General features: G+C 46.2%; 1 pseudogene; it reads right to left on the minus strand.

Annotated features, from left to right (window-relative positions):
* Positions 1–5,213: 5,213 nt before the first annotated feature.
* Positions 5,214–11,662, minus strand: LOC133382300 (short-chain dehydrogenase/reductase family 9C member 7-like; annotated as a pseudogene).
* Between the last annotated feature and the right edge of the window lie 1,519 nt (positions 11,663–13,181).

Here is a 13,181-nt window from a genome sequence, read left to right on the forward strand (position 1 = left end):
GGCCACTGGCCTGATCCAGCAGGCTCTTCTTATGTTCTTATGAGTCACATATTATAGCTCTCTAAGTTGTCAGTATCATATCAAAGTTCTAGGATAACACATGACAACTTTTTTAAACAAAGTTTCTTTAAAAAATATCTTTTAACTGTTTGTTAAATGAGTCATATGAAGTGTGGTCTCTAAAATATTTTGTTTATGTTCAAGACCACAGTGTTGGCTTCACTATAGTGATTTGAGTTTGTTTTAATGTTTGTAGCTCCTGACGAAGGACCAGTTCTGAAACGTGTTGAACTTTTAATAAACTTCTTCCAGCACCAGAGCTTGCCTCTCTATCATGCATAATGTATTTCGGCCATTATTGCCAGTGAATGCTATTGATTTCCTTCTCTTGAATCTCTTGGTCCATCTAGGTTTGTGTTACCTATTCTGTCTGCAGTTCTGTGGGGGCACAGAAAGGGCTTTCCATTCCCTACCAGCAGTTGCCAAGGACTGAACCTGTGACCTTTTGTTTGAATGCCTGTGCTCTACCACTGAGCTAGCGCATTCCCCCAAATTTTGTCAATGGTGACCATTGATCTACATTTGGAAACAAGCCTGACAGGCTTCTTTTTTAAAGTTCTACTGCAGTCTCTGGTCCAACCAGGTTTGCCGTTTTCCTAGTACTTTCTGCAGCAGATACAAGTATGTTTTGGAATGAGTGTGGCAGGCCCCTATTGAAGGGGATCCATATGGGTGTACCCTCGTACATACCAAACATAATAATTTTGAAAGTGTTTCTGTTTAGTTCAGCAACACACACGCACACTTGAAAGGATGGTGCATCTTCACATACCCATATGTGTAGTCACACAGCCCTTTTAAAAGTTTTTTTCTAAAAGAGTGTAGTTTTCTATAGAAGTAAATGTGGCTAGACCAGAAGCTTCTTGCAATCTGATCCAGCCAATTTCACATCTTTTGCCTTTGTAGGGCTTGAGTGGTGGCTGCGATTGAGAGAAAAGTGAGCACCCATTTCCCTCCTCTCCATTAAACTTCTGCAGTTATCCCCAATAGTCAGGGCTGGCTCCAGATCTGCATACCCCCTTGCCATACCCCTGAGCCTCTCCATTACTACAGGTGATTGGCTAGCTCCTTGCACCCCTCCATTCTTTATAAATTGGCTATTGGCAGATGGGTGGGTGGGTGGGCAGAAGCTTCACATGCACACTGGGGAAAGAGAGGTGGAGGATGTCACAACTCCAGCAGTGGCACAGATGGAAGAAGCAGAAAAAGTTTTGGGAAAGGGCCATAACTCAGTTGTAGAGCATCTACTTTGCACAAAGAAATTCCCAGGTTCAATCCCTGGCATCTCCAGGTAGGGCTGGGAATGTCCTTCATCTGAAACTCAGGAGAACTGCTGGTAGTCACTGCAGACAATGCCAGTGGTCTGATTCAGTATGAGGCAGCTTCCTATTTGCCTATGTCTGATGAGGGAACAGCTGCAAGGAGGCAACACTTGTGCCCATTTGTGCCACCTGGATGCTACCAGCCCTGACAAGCGGCAAGAAGGAAACTCTCCTAGAGAGCTCCTCTCCTGTCCCTGTGCTTGTCATTACTCTCCATGAATAGCCAGTAGAGAGCATTAGCACCTGGGCTCCTGCTGGGAGGAAGGGCGGGATATAAATGAAATAACAACAACAATAACAATAATATAAGGACACTTGAGCCACCATATTTTGCCAGTTTCTGATGATAACCAAACTAGAGAAATGGGCAAAAAATCCCAAACCCAGCATTACCAGATGCTGCGTTACCAGATTCTTCACCTACACCAGTATCCTGTGGACAGCAGCAAACGTTACAATTAGCGATGGGTAAACCTGCTCAAAGTCCATACGAGGATTAACTTGAGATAATGTCTGGCGCTGGGCTCCAGCTGGCATTTGGAGAAGCAGGAAGAAGTGATGGGCAATACCTTGGTTCACCATGCTTGGAAGGGCCTCTCATATTTTAAGCATGTGTACAATGTTCCCTCAGGAGGCTCAGTGGAGTAGCTGTGATCATGATGAGATTGAGAAATTTCACCCTGCAGTTCCACAGTGTCTGGCCCATTCCTATTTTTATTTATTTATTTCATTAAACTTATAGACCGCCCCATAGCCGAAGCTCTCTGGGCGGTTCACAAGACAAGAAACATCAAAAATACAAGAAACATGTAACAATATAAACACATTAAAAGTTTAAAATGTTAAAAATTAAAACAATATCAGCACATACAAACATGTTAAAAAGCCTGGGTGAAGAGAAAAGTTTTAACCTGGCACCGGAAAGATAGTAACGTTGGCGCCAGGTGTATCTCCTCTGGGAGATCGTTCCACAGTTCGGGGGCCACCACAGAAAAAGCCTTTTTCCGCGTTGCCACCCTCTGAGCTTCCCTATAAGTAGGAACTCGGAGGAGGGTCTTTGATGATGAGCGTAGTGTACGGGCAGGTTCGTAACGGGGGAGTCGTTCCAACAGGTATTGTGGTCCTGTGCCGTGTAAGGCTTTGTAGGTCAGAACCAGCACTTTGAACCGGGCCCAGAAACAAATAGGCAGCCAGTGCAAGCGGGCCAGAATCGGTGTTATGTGGTCGAACCGTCTGGTCCCCGTGAGCAGTCTGGCAGCTGCATTCTGCACAAGCTGCAGTTTCCGAACCATCTTCATAGGCAGCCCCACGTAGAGCGCATTGCAGTAATCTAATTTCGAGGTTACCACCGCATGAACTACTGAAGCGAGGTTCTCTCTGTCCACATAGGGGCGTAGCTGGGCCACCAGCCGAAGTTGGTAAAAAGCACCCCATGCCACCGAGGCTATCTGAGCTTCAAGTGACAGGGATGGATCTAAAAGAACTCCCAAGCTATGAACCTGTTCCTTCAGGGGGAGTGCAACCCCCTCCAGAACAGGTCGAACATCCCCCATCCTGTCAGGAGAACCCCCCACCAGCAGCATCTCAGTCTTGTCTGGATTAAGCCTCAGTTTGTTAGCTCTCATCCAGTCCATTGTCGCAGCTAGACATTGGTTCAGCACGCTGACAGACTCACCTGGAGAAGATGAAAAGGAGAAATAGAGCTGCGTGTCATCAGCGTACTGATGGCAACGCACTCCAAAGCTCCTAATGACCACACCCAGCGGCTTCATATAGATATTAAAAAGCATGGGGGACAGAACTGACCCCTGCGGGACCCCATACTGGAGATCCCAGGGTGCCGAGCAATGCTCCCCAAGCACTACCCTCTGGAGACGACCCATCAGGTAGGAGCGGAACCATTGCCATACAGTACCGCCCACTCCCAAATCAGTGAGTCATCCCAGAAGGATACCATGGCCGATGGTATCGAAAGCCGCTGAGAGATCAAGGAGAATCAACAGGGTCACACTCCCCCTGTCTGTCTCCCGACAGAGGTCATCATACAGGGCGACCAAGGCTGTCTCCGTGCCAAAACCGGGTCTAAAACCCGACTGAAATGGGTCCAGATAATCGGTGTCATCCAAGAGTGTCTGGAGCTGGTTGGCAACCACTCGTTCCAGGACCTTGCCAAGGAATGGAACGTTAGCTACCGGCCTATAGTTATTAAGGTTTTCTGGGTCCAGGGACGTTTTCTTCAGGAGTGGTCTTACAATCGCCTCTTTCAGGAGGCCAGGGACCACTCCTTCCCACAGTGAAGCGTTAATCACTGCCCTGGCCCAGCCGGCTGTTCCATTCCTGCTAGCTTTTATTAGCCAAGAAGGGCAAGGATCCAACTTAGAAGTGGTCGCACGCACCAGTCCAAGCACCTTGTCAACGTCCTCAAGCTGTACCAACTGAAACTCATCCAAAAAATTAGGACGAGACTGTGCGCTGGACACCTCATTCGATTCTACTGCTACAACCTTGGAGTCTAAGTCCTGGCGGATGCAAGAGATTTTATCCTGGAAGTGCCTAGCAAATTCATTACAGCGCGCCTGCGATGACTCCACTATGTCCATAGGGCCAGAATGTAATAGCCCTCGGACAATTTTAAAAAGCTCCGCTGGACGGCAGATCGATGATTTAATGGTAGCAGCAAAATGTTGCTTCTTTGCTGCCCTCACTGCCTCTAAATACAGCTTAGTGTAGGCACTTACCAGTGCATCATTGCATCCATCAGGAGTTCGCCTCCATCTGCACTCAAGCCGTCTTCTATGCTGTTTCATCACTCTCAGCTCCAAAGTAGACCATGGATCTGCATGAGCTCTACACCGAAGAGGGCGCACAGGGGCGATCGTGTCAACCGCCCGGGTCATTTCTGCATTCCACAGTTCCACCAGGGCTTCGACAGGAGCACCAGCCTTATCAGCCGAAAAACTCCCCAGAGAAACTCTTAGCTTGCCAATTATACATATATATTGTTGCGCACCTCCCCTATCTTCGAGCGGTGAGATTTCTGGGGTCCCTGTGCTCATCCAGGGTTTGGTTTCCTTTGGGAAGAAGGTCAGCGGAGACTGCGGTGTCTTTATGAAATATGGTTTATTTATTTACACACTTTCCAACCTGAGCTTAGGTTGGAGGGGTTCAAGGCATCAGCAGTACAATATCCAGCTTTTCCATCAGTGTTACGGGAGGCACCCCAAATGCCATGGCGCAGAGAGCCAGTCTCTCTGCCTGCCTCCAGTCTCCAAGCATTCTCCAGACACAACTAAAACTACAAGCCTCTCCTGGGCTCCAGGAAGGGGGGGGATGCTCTCCAGAAGAGTTTCAATGACAAAAGGGTCTTCCTGGCCCATTCACCAGTTGCTGGGCAACCAATAATCCCATTATCCTACCTGGCCACTCTATTTGTTTAACAAAGGAGAGATTCATCTGACCAGCAGAGCGAGTTTCTTTCCCCCCAGGCGCAAGTCTCCAAATCAGAGGTTGGAGGGGGACTCACAGGGATCATCCATTCCAACCCCCGCAAACGCATAACAGTATAAATATATATTATTGGACCCTAGTTGGGGTCACACCAGAGAGCACCAGTATGGAATTTTCCTGACCAGGAGCAGGAGGTGGAGCGTGGATAGAAGCTGATGGATTATGGGCAAAGTCTGGCATGATTTAGAGTTTACTGTTTTTTGACACCCCTCTACCACTTCTGGCTACTTGTCAGAGTATAGTACTGGCTAGTTGATAACTCTGCAGTCCCCAGTTCCAACCTTCAGGATATTCAGTCTCTAGCTGTTTTTACTTACAGCTGTCTCAGTATTGCTGCCCATAAAGCTGTTTGATCTCAGCAGGCACTTTGCTCCATAGGTTTTGGAGCTTTTCAATTTCACGTTCAGCCATTCTTGTGTTAAAGCAGCCTGGCTCAATAATACTGATGCTGACCCCAAAAGGACGTAGTTCACACCTAGGAAGAAAACCAACAATTAAAAGAATGCTCCATTTCTCTTGAGCTGGAATCTCCTCTTACTCCACTGTCCACTAGCTACAGACAAAAGTGCACCCTCCTGCTAACTACTTCTTAAACTTTTGTTAAGCATCTAGAACAAGGCAACTCTAGAATACACTGGCAATCTAAATGTGAGTCAGACAGGAATGTTGTTTTAAAATGGTTTACGGCTGTAAGAACAAGTGTTACTCAGGATGCATATTGGGAGCCAGCAGAGTGATTTTAATAATCATTAAATATTTGGAAATTTAAAATGTACAAATGAAGTGTTATTATTAACTGTGGTTTTTTTCCCTTTGTATACTGTTACTGGGCAATGGATAGAAGCATATATTTCTTAGAGCATTTTTACCCTGCCAAACCAGGCTCCCTAGCAGTTTATAAAGATCAGTAATAAGACAGCCCCTGCCTCAGGCTTACAATCTAAAAGGTAGTACACAAAAAGGAAAAGGGATTTTGGGCACAATCCAAACCTGGGATGCTGCCTGGTGGGGCTTAACTTAACAGGATGCACGGTGGCTAGGGATCTCAGAGAATTCCGATGGAAATGGGAGCAGAAATGGCCAAAGTTCACTTATTCATCCCATGTCCAGAATGGAAATCAGTCCAGTGAATAGAATCATAGAATAGTAGAGTTGGAAGGGGCCTATAAGGCCATCAAGTCCAACCCCCTGCTCAATGCAGGAATCCAAATCAAAGCATTCCCGACAGATGGCTGTCCAGCTGCCTCTTGAATGCCTCCAGTGTCGGAGAGCCCACAACCTCTCTAAGTAATTGATTCCATCGTCGTACTGCTCTAACAGTTAGGAAGTTTTTCTTGATGTCCAGTCGAAATCTGGCTTCCTGCAACTTGAGCCCATTATTCCATGTCCTGCACTCTGGGACAATCGAGAAGAGATCCCGGCCCTTCTCTATGTGATAACCTTTCATGTACTTGAAGAATGCTATCATATCTCCCCTCAGTCTTCTCTTCTCCAGGCTAAACATGCCCAGTTCTTTCAGTCTCTTCTCATAGGGCTTTGTTTCCAGTCCCCTGATCATCCTTGTTGCCCTCTTCTGAGCCTGAACGATTAGTATTTGCTGTTGTTGCTTTTGGTATGCAAACACTATGTATTTGCATTGCATTTCCTTTGCATCTAAATGAATGGGGTGGGATAATATAATGACAATGTAATTTACATAATTTCATCACAGTGGACATTAAGACAAGCATAGTTTTGGGTCAGAAGGTGAACTGCAGTGCAACAGAAACAGTGCTGCCTGTGATGAATACACAACAGCACGGAAAACAATGTCTTCTTACATCCCTAATGGTGGTTGGGGCCGAAGCAGGCAGATCACTGTGCCAGTCTGTAGTTGGTGCGGTGACTGGGCTTGATGCCATCATGTGACAGTAGGGGGCTGGCTTGGGATACAATGGATCCCAAGCCAGCTCAGCCCTACCCCTGGAACCCCCCATTTTGGGGGGTTCCACAGGCTGCTCCTGGATCTTGCTCGTGAAAGGGGAGCTCAACGCCAGTGGAATGACACTGGTGTCACTCTGCTGTTGCCGGCCAGCAAGGCTAGGCTGAGAGAAACCTCATGTCAATCCAATCTCCCCCAGCCTGGTGCAGAGGGGGTTGGGACTGCACCCTTATTTATCATTTTCATTCAGACAAATTTGTTAATTGCTTTATATTCAAAAGACTCTCAGAGCAATTAAAAAAAGCAGAACTCAAATACAATTCACTATATTAACAAACACCCATTAATTAATGTTATGCTATTCAACCAATAATGCCCACACTCATCCATATCCCTCAGTACAAACTCCTAGCCAGTCACTTTGTACAGCAGAGACAGCTGACCATATAAAAACTCATACAGGACTGGAAAGGAAGAGAACAAAAGCAAACTCTGGCATTAGTTCTTAGTAATGACCAGCCGGAATGGAAAGAGTTTAAGGACAGGAAGAGACAAATGTTGCTGGTCTCTCCCCTGCACCGATGGTGTGGCCCTGCTTCCCTTCTCTCCCTCTGCTGCAGCCTTAATGGAATGGCTATTGCTGGATGGGCAGCTGAGATGGAGGAAAAGCTTCCTGAGCAGAGCTGACAGAGTGGTCCTGCTTCCCTTCCGTTCTCTCCCTCTGCTACAATCTCAGGGACTATGTAAATAGTTCCAAAATCCATATTGTGACACCATTTCTGTATGGTGTAAATTGCACTTTTAGCTTTTAAAAATATTTTGAACATTCACAAGGCAGCCTGGGAATCCAGACAGAAACCCGAGGCTGCAATCGTATGCATACTCACTGAAGAGTAAGTCCCATTGAAATTGGTGGAATTTACTTCCAAGTAAACATGCATAAGATTGCTAGTCAAGAGACTAGCAACGCTTCATTTTTGATCACGAGAAGTGCTAGAACTCTGGCTTTACCAAAAGTCACATCCTCTGACTTAGGCCATTTCTACTGACACTCAGTTGGCTTTTGTGCTAAGTGGGGCTTCTTCCAGACAGCTGGTTTATTGCATCCTGGTTTGCACAACGTTTGTGGGGAAATTAGACAAACTCAGCTATTTATTGAGCATTCTTTCTGATTTGTTTGTGGGGAGGTTTTATGATATTGCATCAAGCAATGTCCCACACTTTCCAGTGGTGCATTTCCCTGCCATTTTCCTTATTACAAAAAGGCCGGGGGGGGGGAGGCGGACAGTAGGTTTGCTGCACAAGACCTCCAAATCAGCTCTAACTGGATACCCTGAATTTGCCGATATGTGATTGAATCCCGCTAAACATAGCGATAGTCTGGCAGCACCTTCAGTCTGCAGTTGGAAGGCAATACAATGCTAGACGTACAGGAAAAGGACAGCGTTCTATATGAGATATCCGGGAAAATGTATCAAATTGCAGCCATAAGAATGACCATCCTTCCCTCCCTACTGTAGCAACAGCAAGTGTAGTAGAGTGAAGTTAGGCACCCAAGGGAGTGATTTACCTGAGGCTGTCAGAGAATGCCTCCAATGCGAATTTTGAAGGCCTGTAGCCTCCTCCGCTAAATGCAATCCTTCCGGGTATGCTGGTCACATTGACCACCCTTCCTTGGGCTCTTCTGATGGGAGGCAGCATGTGCAGTTTCACGTCAATTGTCCCAAGAAGGTTGACATTCAGCACCGTCATGAAGTCATCCTTGGTCAGCCACTCGTTGGGGGCCATTGGGATGACAACTCCAGCATGTTCACCATGCCCCAGAGTCCTGTAGGGAAAGACAGAGTGAATGCTTTGGGATCCTTTCTCCCCACCCCTTTCTCTTGCTTACCATGATGAAGGAATTCCTGTCTCATCTGACACGCTTCTGGAGCCTGGGCTCCAGAAACAGTAGAAGGCACTGGGTTTTGCTGCTATCTGTGGGTTTGCTGGGAAAGAGCTCTTTGGCTAGGCCTCTTGGTAGTCTGTTTACTGGAATATGTTGCCTGTATGGCATAACTATAAGGCTAGAGAGGCATGTTCAGATGTGCAGAGCAGGGGTGGGAAACCTGTGGCCCTCCAGGGGTTGTTGAGCCTATTGTTGCAAAGCAACCATATTACAATCTATAATTGATTTCTTTTTGCAATTACGATAAAACAGTGGCTCTGTAACTTCCTGTTTGTCACTATCCTGTATGCAATCCTTAAAGGGCTGGTTCTTCAGTCGCACACTCAGGTCTGGCTGCGGAGCAGGAGGAGGAGCTACAGGGGAGTCAACCCCAGAGTCTGAGGATGATGGGACAGCCACATCCTTGGGCTGGGGCAGTAGAGAAGGGGGTACTGAGGGCTCTTCCTGAGCGGAGAGTCATCTGAACCTCAGTCCTGCTTGAGCCAACACTGGGACTCTGAGGTACTGCTCTGCATGACTAGGGCTGACTCAAGGCATTTTGGTGCCTGAAGTGGAAAATACAAAGTGTGCCTTTCTACAATAAAATTGCTGCTGTTGATGAAACAACTGACCATTTGATGACCTTCAGAGATACCCAAAATGGTGGTGGCCACCTCACTCCACTTAATGGTATGCAGGGACAAATGCTCTACTCTCATCCCTTCTCTTCTCATTGGTTGTGTTTTGTTCTCTAAATGTTGTGCCTAATTAATTATTTTGCTTTGCAAAGCATATCCTGAGCTAGATGGGTTAGGTCTGTTTCTGCCAGCCTCGTAGAAAAACACTTATTTCACATGAACTTAATGTTGGAATATGTGGTTCAACTCCAGCTTGTGGGCTGAGGCTTCATGGGGTTAAAAAGCGTAGCTAGAGAGGAGACCTCCTGATTGCTAGGCTAATACCTATCCTTTGATCTCCTGCTGTCTCTCCCTTCCTGCTAGCCTTTCCCAACTAGTGGGCCACCAGATGTTGTTGGACCACAACTCCCATCAGCCTCAGCCAGCATTGCCAATGGTCAGGAAAGATGGGAATTGTGGTCCAACAACGGGCTTATCCAAACGGAGCGGGATAATCCACGGTTTCCATATTCGGTTTGTCATCTGATAGTCCTCACTTTGCCTTTTAGTTCGCTCTTTCCCAATTAAAAAAAATGCTTTTTTGCACCCGCACACGCAGCGGTAAGACCTCTACATTCTTTTCGCTTTTTCCAAGCTCCGCCTCTAAAACCTCCCCCTATCAACCAATTGGTCAGCAAAAAAATTACGTATGCTCCTCTCCCCCTTTGCAACGAAGCACAATATGGCTGTAAAGGAGTTCTCGCTGCGGAAGGAAAGGGAGAAGGAGGGGGGTGGTCGGTTTCAGCCTGCCTCTGGAAAGCTTTGTCAATTTCATTCTACTCCCTGGGGTTTTTGTTTCAAATCATTTTGCCTGTGGGAAGGAAAGGGAGAAGGAGGGGGGGGTGACACATTTCTTGCTTTTTTGGAGAAATAAGTGCAATTTCCACCTTGTGTATCTCCTTAAATATCCATAAAGGCAGAAAAGCATACATTCGTTTAAGCGTAATATCGCAAATACAAACAAGAAAGGGGCTGCTGGTCGGTTTCATGCCTGCCTCCCGAAAGCTTTGTCAATTTCATTCTACTGGCTGGGGTTTTTGTTTCAAATCATTTCGCCACCGGAAGGAAAGGGAGAAGGAGGGAGGGTGACATGTTTCTTGCTTTTTTGAAGAAATAAGTGCAATTGCCAGCCTGTGTATCTCCTTAAATATCCATAAAGGCAGAAAAGCATACATTAGTTTAAGCGTAATATTGCAAATACAAACAAGAAAGGGGCTGCTGGTCGGTTTCACACCTGCCTCCGGAAAGCTTTGTCAATTTCATTCTACTCACTGGAGTTTTTGTTTCAAATCATTTCACCGTGAGAAGGAAAAGGAGAAGGAGGGTGGGTGACAAGTTTCTTGCTCTATGGTTCTCCAGTCTCTATGGTTCTGGGTGGTGGGGACGCTGTAGCAAACCACTCATATGCAGGGCAAGGAATGCCTATTACTTTCAACAGGTAGAACTGGGGGCAGAAAAGCCCATGTGTCCTCAATGGGTAGACATGGCGTCACAACAGCCAATGCGTTTCAATGGGTAGACCTGGCATCCAGAAAGTCTATGCATTTCAATGGGTAGACCAGGCCACCAGGTCTACCCATTTGAAGCCTGCTTGCTTTCTTGTTTGTATTTGCGATATTACACTTATGTATGCTTTTCTGCCTTTATGGAATGTATGCTTTTCTGCCTTTATGGAGTTGCCTGGGGATGAAGGTGGGCTTTGGGGAGTTGCCTGAGGGTGGGGGACATTTGGGGGGTTTCTTGTGGGTGGGGGGACATTTTGGGAGTTGCTTGGAGGTGGTGTGGGCCTTTGGGGAGTTGCCTAGGGGTGAAGGGAACATTTTGGGAGTTGCCTGATGGTGTGGGGGGGATGTTTTGGGAGTTGCCTGATAGTGGAGGGAGTTTTGGGTCATGTGTGTGTGCGTTTGGGAATCCCTGGGGTTGGAGATTGGGAGTCTCTATGTGTATATGTTTGGGAGCCCCTGGCTCTGTTTGTGTGTGGGAGTCCTTGTGTGTGGGGGGGAGGGGTTGGCATGTGAAACAATAGGGACAAATCCCTTAGTGTGTGTGTGAATATATATAGAGAGAGATTTAGTTGCAGATATAGCCTTCTGATCCCTTAGATTTGCACAAAACCAGAAAACTTTGCAATTGCCTGACTGTGTGCTCTTGCGTACTTCTTGGGCAGGGATTATTTATTTATTTTTTTAAAACAAGGTATGTGGGTGCAGCTACCTGCACACATACCTTGTTGGTACTTAATTGGCATAATAGTACCAACAAATTAGAAGTCCGGGAGGGACAAACTATTGGTATGGACAGGTAAGACCAAAGAATCTCCTCATATACAAATTGAAATATGTACAGGTATGGACTGTAGTGAAAGCAGGGAGTTCCCCTCCTCCTACTTTTACTGTCCCAGGAATCAATCCCCAACCTTGGGCAATTGATCCTAGCAACCTGGTCTGCTAGGGCTGTGTATGCTTACACCAACCCTGCACGGTAGTACTGCCACCACCCTTCTATTGGTTAAACACTCTGGGGTGAAGGGACCCCCAGAGCCCACTGAACACTCAAGCCTCTCAGGACCAGAGGCTCAATACCCTCCTGGCCCCTTCAGAAGTCTTAAGTGAAAATGTTCCTCTAGTACACGGTAGTTTGGTCAAGCAGCCAGGACTGAACTTAGTAACTGAACCCCTTCTCTGGAATAAACACACGTTGCTTTAAAATAAGTAAAGTTTATTAAAAATAGAAAATAAGAAAAGGGGTAAAGGGTACAAAAGATAAAAAGGTACATACAATTAATTTGGAGCAGCAAATCAAATCCTAAAACCAACACCCAAAAGGGGCAAGGTATATAACAAACAAGATATAAAGGTTCTTGGCACAAAAATGAAAATAATAAAACTAACTGCCTCAATTGTACTTACAAGCCTCAGCTCTGTCTCAGGAGTTAGTGTCCTTCCCCTCAGGGACGGCCAGTCAGGAAGTATAGTGGAGCCACCGCAGAGCATCACCATAAGCAAGGTGGTGCCCACAAGTGGAACACAGCCCAAGAGCTGAGGTCTTCTCTTATAGAGAAAAATCCTTGCCTCAGCTGGGAGCAATCAACTAATTTAGCAGTTCCAGCACAGGAATGATGAAACGATGTTCCCACAGTACCAGGCCCCGTCCCTCCTGGTTTCCCATAACAAGCCGTAGGAGTTTTTACGGCCTTGACGGAACCAGGCCCCTCTTGCTGATAAAGAGGTGCCAATTTGCAGTAAGCTGATACAGCTGGGGCTGTAAAAATCACCGGGTCTCCGGGATGAAAAAATATCAAAGGATTTAACTATCTATGACCAGGGACCCAGGAAAATAATTAAGGGGATCAAACAGGCATGACACGCCCCCTTTCGAGGAAGATGACATCAAAGGTTAAACACCTTTGATATCATCGCTCTAGAAGACATCAAAAAAGATTATCACCTTAAAATACAAACTAAATTATACATTTATTAAAAAGAATTTCAGGCATAACATGGCAAGATCAGTTACAAATCACAAGATCAGCATTAATCATCTAAATGATACATACGAGATAGAACATCGGCGGCTTTATTATTCTTCCCAGCCACATGATTTATGGTAAAATCAAAATCTTGTAATAACAGAGCCCACCTCAATAGTTTTTGGTTTGAATTCTTCATTCTGGACAACCAGCACAGGGGAGAGTGATCCGTTTGCAATTGGAAGTGACGTCCCCAAAGATACGGCCTTAATTTCTCCAGGGCCCAAACTATAGCAAG

This window comes from Rhineura floridana, chromosome 3 (genome assembly GCF_030035675.1).
Source record: "Rhineura floridana isolate rRhiFlo1 chromosome 3, rRhiFlo1.hap2, whole genome shotgun sequence".
NCBI classification, from domain to species: Eukaryota; Metazoa; Chordata; class Lepidosauria; order Squamata; family Rhineuridae; genus Rhineura; species Rhineura floridana.